Genomic DNA, 7109 nt, shown 5'->3' with positions numbered 1-7109 from the left:
GAGCGTACGTCGTTACTGACGCCAGCCACTTCATTAACGAGCTGAAACTCGTGCAATTGGTGCAGTTTCTCAACTACCAGGCCGGCTATATCGACCACGCACGCTCTCTGCCGCCCGTTTTCCCTTTCTATTTCTCGTCCCCTACGACTCCCGTGAAAGGGGATTAGCCTGTCCGACGAAGATCAACCTGCTAATTAATCTGTCCGCTTCACCGGGCAGACTGTTTTTCTGCACTTTACCCGCACATGGTAGAAGGTCGAGATGATGCGTGGTGATTTGACGCAGGGCCAGGACCCAGCGATTTGACCTACTGACCGAGATGAACGAGGGATACTTCTAACAGGGAGCGTGTTCTTTCGTTTCTCTTGCACATGGGCTAAATCTGAATGGAATTCAAGGAGGATGAAAACGCATCTAATTGGAACTGATTCGATCTCGTTGATCCTTACTAACCGTCGTTAGACACACGAGTAGCCTTCTTCGGATGGGAATTTATTAGGACGCGGGGCATGCAATTGTTTCTTACTTTCCACTTGTGCAGCGTGTAGTTGCGAATGAGATAGGAATGATAATATTGGAAAGAGGATGGAGCGCAACACCGAGCATAAACTGCGGCAAGTTAATTTAATATTCGCACGGTTTAATGATCTTCATTTATCTGATAACGAAGAAGCGACGAGACTGTTGCCCCGTATAACAAAATATATAAAAAGAATGTGAAAGGGAAAACATGCGAAGCGAAGTAGAAGAAATATTCTCCGAGACAGAGCCGAGGAAGCTTTGCGAAACTTTCGCGAAGGAAGCGCGGTATGAAAAGCACGCTGGGAACCCGAAGGGCGACACGCGATAATCACCGTGAAACTTACAAATTTAAAACACCCGATTGTCCTGGCTCGAAACATCGCAAAGCCTCGATCCGCTCGAGGAAAGCCGCCTCCTCCGACGAGGAACAAAACGAAGCGACGCGAACGAACCTCGATTTGCCCGAGCTCCTCCGTCCCTCTCTCTTGCTGCACGTTGGAACGCGAAAGCTCGCGTAAATCCCCTTCTGAATGCGGCGGCAACCCAGTTTATCGGCCGTAGGCGCCACAGGCGCTTCTTTATGCCGGCGTGCGAAACGTGAATGGCTTCCGTGAACCTGAACCCGACCGACAAACCACCGTCGCCGCCAATGTCAACGGGACAGGCCGCCGTTAACCAATGTCAATACACCGGCGACGTGTGTCACCAACATGGACGAATCGGCACACGGACGACGTCGCAGGCGGCCGCGGCGTTCGTGGATTTGTTTAGCTTATACGGTGGCCTCGCTCTACAGCTTCGTGCGATACATCCGTGTAATACATACTTACACACGGCCCTGTTCCCCGCCACAGAGAGGCGAAAGGCTTCTGTTTAATGCACGAGCGGTTGGGCGCGTGCCAGTTCTTTCTAGGGTCGATCCGTGTACGAGAAGAAAGATAAAGAGAGACAGGCAAAGGGAGAGGAAGAGAGAGAGAGAGGAAGGACGGGGAGTAGGTGGATTCCGAGTTAGACGAGTGGAAGCCAGACCTGATGAAGAGGAGCACGGGACACATAGCTAACGACCAGACCTGTTTTCTTTGACGCGCTATCTGTCACGTTTGATTACGATCGTAAATCTCGCGCTCTCATTACAAGCGCTGCCCACGCGGCCTCACAGAAACGACACGTTAGAGTTCGTTTGGATCTCGCCTGATGAGCTCTGCTGCCTTTCCTATAGCTGGCGTTCTTCTATCTGGACTAGGCGAGCGTTTTCGAACGTTTTCGAAACGTAGGAAAGTAGGTTCTTGGAATTTTCATCAATATGATGGAAACACGTCAGTAAGGTAGAGTTATCTTTGTGTCAAGTTCATTTTTATAACTCAGGTTACTATATGGTATCGGAACAGGTGTATCGCAAACTACGTTTGGCTACCACGTGCTCGTTCCAAACCGTAACGTTTCCTTGGCTCACTTAGGTGTTTCGGATCTACGGGTCACGTGACTCGCTGTTCAAAGAATAATTTCCATCGTGTACCTATTTTAATAGCTTGCTTTTATCACGTAGCTCGTATTCTCGACCAAAGATAAAAGTACCAGAAACAGACACGAACTTTACCGAGTGAGCGAAACGACCCAACCGTCGCAGACCCGAAGCTTCAGGAAGACCTGCATCGCTGTCCACTTTTTGAAACCTGCAAACCTTCCTCCGGTCGTTCCTACGTTCCCAATCCGTAGATTAGGAGCAGGCAACTCGATTTCCCTCGTTTCTTGATAAGCTTGACAAGCAGCACGCACGCTGCTCTCTTCGCAGGCACACGCGAAGGTAAAAGTAGACTTATTTACGGGCAGGCGAGCGTTCCACGTGTTCTGTGTGTGCGCGAGCACGTTCCAGCGCGGCGGCTAAATAGACGGTAGAAGAATCCGTGCGCAAATCGCGGCCGCTGCGAAGGTTTTGTCCCGCGGCGTACCTTTCTCTGTCTCTGTGAAGTGGCGCGTGCCGGTGTTCACCAGCCAAGGAACGAGCACCGCGCGCGTCTGGTTTCCGATGGCGTGACCGAGGGGCCGAGATTTTCATTGAGGAACAATAGGCACATGACACCTGCTGAGAGCAAGCCTAGACCTAGATTACGACAATAATGCCTGGCTTCAGCCGGCCAAGCGGATGGAGCACGAACACAAGCGTCATGGAACGAAGAAAGACGGGGCCACGTGGTGAAGCAAAAGGGAGTCTGAAGGTGGACGAAGAGGTACCGTGTTGGCGGAACAGAAAGAGACGGAAACCGCCTGGCACGAGTCTAGGCACTGGGGCAATGTCACACCTAAGCTATTATTCTCATTCACCGCAGCCAGACTTACGGCAGACTAATAACCTGTCACCAACTGCCGCCACGGTTGCGACCAAGCCTCCTTCCGTTTCCTTCGTCTCTCTGTCTCTCTCTCTGTATCTGTCTCTCTCTTTCTCTCTCTCTTTGTCTCTCTGCGTCACTCTTTAACGCGTTACTGGCGACCCTCTTCTTTCTTCCTGCTTTTCATTATTCTATCTTGCTCTAATGGGATCCGTGTTGGTAGCCTGTGCGCGTGTACACGTCAACGTGCCGCTTTCCTCCCCCGCAGGCACGACACCGTCGAACCGTTCTCTTTTACAGCGGCACGAGCCACGGTCCCGACTATTTATGTAAACGTCAACTAACCTGAGGCAACCCTGAAGCAGGGCTATTAACTCGGCCGCGTGCCGCCGCAGACGCGTGGTTTCCCTGCTGATGAGGCGGTCGAGCGCGGTTTCCGGCAAGAAAAATCACATTCCCGTTTGCTTTGTGCCGCTTCGTCCTCGCGACTCCGTGCGAGTGACAAAGGTAGACATTTATGACTCTTCGGATGCTTCCATGTTATTGGGAATGAAGAGTTCCTCTCTTTTTTCTTTTTCTTTTCGAGGGAAGATTGCAGAGGAAGAACGTGGCGAGTCGAATTTCAAAATTCGCTACCTTGTCGGTGTGAAAACTATATTCGATTGTAATTGTGGCGCCAGCCACTTTTCAAAAGTTTGTACTCATGACACGTCAATTACCATTCGCGTGTACCATTATTTATTTAAAATTATTATTATTATCAATTATTATACACGTGGAAGACGAAGGCTGGTGTCAGAACAACGCAGGTGTATTTTTCCTTTCGGTGTCCTACACAACGCTGCATTCGAGAAGCAAAAAGCCGAATCAAACTTCTTGTGTCGTAGCTAGACGGATATTTAGGCGGATTAATATCCCCATCCACGCGATTAAAAGAGTAGATGTTATAACCGACAAAAAACTGGTACACATTGCGTGTGTTACATCGTGTGTCTTTGAATTTTGCGCAAAAATCCGCACACCTAATTACAGCCACGAGCAAATAAGGAAAATAAAAATCGTACCTGACGCCGCATAGTCGCAGGTTGTCGCTGCTTGCTCGTGGCCTGCCGGTGAAGTGTCTTGGAGTTTCAAGGATTGTCCGAAGGAATCTGAAAAGTTTGGAAAATGGTCAGTGTATAAAGTTCGTTAGAGAATGGTATAGATAGGTTGGAGGGAAGTTTGAGATCGATGATAGGAACATAGGGAAAAAATTGGTATAGCGAAGAAGGTTGGAAGTTGGGCAAGTTAAATTGCTTTAAGTTGGGCTCGTTTTATTCAAAGACCAATCTCATCCTCGAAGGCACTGTCGCGCTCCAAGAAAATTTCACCTAAAGATAACGACCGGTTTCGTAAGATCCCTCGCAATTTCATACTTGTTAGTAACTGCAGCTCCTTCGCGTTAAACGTTTCGTTCCAACTCTACCGACTCTTCGATTGTTCAAGCAAACGTGGTAATGAAACTAATTCCCTGTCTGAGCGTGGGTCTGGTGGTTGGGAATCCACGTAAAACAATAGGTCCAGCACGTAATTCGTCAGGAACCGGCTAACTGCGAAGAATCACGCATACAACAGAGGCAAAAGGAGTCTCTCCAAATAGAAAACGACCGCGTATCCAGCGGCCACGAGATAAAGCACTGCCAAATAGCCGGTAGATCGAGCGTAATCCTTGGCCGGCCCATTCAGCCAGCCATTCAGTCATCAATTTAGCCCGGCAAGTTGCGTTCACGCTCGAAATCCCTCTAACGTATCAGCCTGGCCAAAAAGAAGACAGGTGACGGTCGTGCGAGTTATAACGGGGCATCGAGCCGGTTAAAAGCGAACTGACCTCGCGCAACCCTGAAGCGAGAACAAGCTATTAACGCGGCGTATGCCATTCATTCTTGCCTGGTTCCCCGATCGTTCGTCTCTGTCCCACCGTTTACGCCGTCTCGTTTTCTCCTTTGCCCTGTTACGGTATACGTACACACACGGAAAACGACTGGCTGTGTCGTGGCTGATGGCCTAATAGTACATAGTTCGAAGCCATTCACGAGCCAATGAACGGCTGGCGGAGATGGTTGCAGGGGAATGGCACCTTTTGTGCAACTGCTTTCTGTTCGTGTTCCTGTCACCGTGATAGCAGAACGTGGTACAGTCGGTAGGAAAAATACGGCAAGGTCGTGAACCGGACCCTTCGCTGCGCTATGACGACGTTTCGTGAGAGCGTCGATGGTGTTGATATTAGTAGAATTATGCAGTGGGCGAGGAAACCGCGCCAGGATTAAAGGCTTTCTGTGACAGACAGCGATTTTATGTCGCGATTCAGACGAGATACCTCTGCGTGGCAAGATTATAAGAAGAGTTTCAAATAGTTATAAGAAGAGTGGAATATCGAGGTCTGAATGTGTCACGTAATTTACTTGAAACCATTGTAGTTTCAAGTCAAATTAGAACAGCAGCGCATATTTTCCAGCAAACTACGAAGCTTCTACCTACAGGAACGTTTTACAAAGAACGATACGAAGAATATATAGAAATAAAATCTCGTTATTCGTTTTAAATTGCACGATGTGTACACATTCTGATAGCGCGAAGGCTATCTAAGAGACGATTAACAATTTCATCTTGTGAACGTGGCAGAAAAACTGACAAAACAGCGTTTGCCTGGCTTCTGCGTGTCGACAGATTTACTCGGCAAATTCGAACGTCACGTACATTGAAATGTCAGGCTAATTTTACCGCTCATTGGCCGACATCGTGTTCGTTTCATCGACTATACACAGCGAACGAAAACGAAGAAAGAAAAGAGAACGAGCGGAGCTGATCGAGCACATGTACGTGACAAAGCGATGTTGGCGGAAAGGAGACTAAAGGTTGGATAGATTAAAGGGAAAGAGAGGGTAGAAAGGGTGAGAACGCGATAAAGAGAGGGAGGTGAAGGACGAGCAGCCGCGTGGCGTGGGAGAATCTGTGTAATTCGCCACGTGGTCGAGCACCCTGGGTCGTACCGATGTTACGGCTGCTTGATCGTCTATAATACCAGCGCAATCACTTTGCACGCCCTCCAGGTCGATATTTTTACCGCCGCCGGTTGATTTATGGTCGTCACGGTGTCTCGTGAGAGTTCGGCCAGTGAAGCGATTCGCATAACGACTCGTCAACGAACAAATGTCAAATATTTCACTAATCGACAGCAAATATCTCTCTGTTTAATTTTGAAACGCGTGAAACGTCAATCCCCGTCCTCTTTTCTCTCCGAGTTTCCCCGCTGCGTATACTTTTCTACTTGATTTTTCCGCATAGTTGACAGTCTTTAACAAAATGAATTTGTATTTCTCAGCTGTTCCTCGGATGATAGACTTGAACCTAGTGCTACGCTTCATGCTCTATACGTGCAGTATAGCTCATTAAGCTAACAGCTACCTGCCTACGTCTATCTGCACGAAGGTGTACGATTCTGTGCGCAAGTCTGTGTACCCAGTCACCTGTACGCGTGTGCCAATATACTTTTCTTCGCATCTGGAAAACTGTGAGTTTGCCGCGCTCATAGAGCTTACAGGATCACGATCATTGCGGTCTTCGAGGGTTAAAGCCTACTCTACGTCTCCGTAACGCAAGTGCCAAGTTCTACGTGTTCCACGAAACGCACGCAGACTCCAAGCTGTTGGCCAAGTAACAATTGAACGAAGAGAATTTCCCTTCGTGCTACGAATTCCCTAAAAAAGGTATCCACCACGAGGTGAACCATGTTGGAGCCTCAACTCCAGGAGCCTTCCCTCCTGACGATCTCTTCGAACCAAACAGAAGCTGCCAGTCGAAGGACCAGCCTAGAAGATCCAAGTCGCTGAGTTTTGGCCAGCTGACGAGAGGACAGTGTCCTGAAAGGACAACTGGCACGTGGCTCGGGCTGCGGAGATCGATCTTCGGATTAGACTGGTCGGTCGCGTGAGACAAGGCACGGCGACCGGATCGAGAGGTCCAAAGAAAGAAGGGAAGACGAGAGAAACCCGAGGAAGAGGAAGAAGGAGGACAGCGAGGATGTAAGAGCACAAGACAGCGCGGAATAGGAAGAGCAGGACGAAGGAGGACGGAAGGGAAAAGAGGGTCGGACGACGGTGTACACGGTGGACGTGTTGCACGTCTCCGGCGTGCACCTGCCTCTCTGCTCTCTCTGTTCTTTGGGAGAGCGCGTGATATAAAGTGGCTGAGAGGAAACGTCGCGGCGCCAGAGGCAGCCCG

At 49.3% G+C, this 7109-nt stretch overlaps 1 protein-coding gene across 3 annotated transcripts in view; it reads right to left on the bottom strand.

Moving 5' to 3' along the window:
- Positions 1-7109, bottom strand: part of LOC112213588 — a 298689-nt gene that overhangs the window by 188870 nt on the left and 102710 nt on the right. For all 3 annotated transcript variants that reach the window (XM_033323131.1, XM_033323129.1, XM_033323130.1), the window contains one exon: positions 3914-4000. The gene's annotated coding sequence lies outside the window, so the exon portion shown is untranslated. The remainder of the gene's footprint in view (positions 1-3913; positions 4001-7109) is intronic.

This window comes from Bombus impatiens, unplaced genomic scaffold (assembly GCF_000188095.3).
Source record: "Bombus impatiens unplaced genomic scaffold, BIMP_2.2 scf_0814, whole genome shotgun sequence".
Classification (NCBI taxonomy): domain Eukaryota; kingdom Metazoa; phylum Arthropoda; class Insecta; order Hymenoptera; family Apidae; genus Bombus; species Bombus impatiens.
Note: the sequence above shows the minus strand (reverse complement) of the source record. Positions and strands in the feature narration are given on the sequence as shown.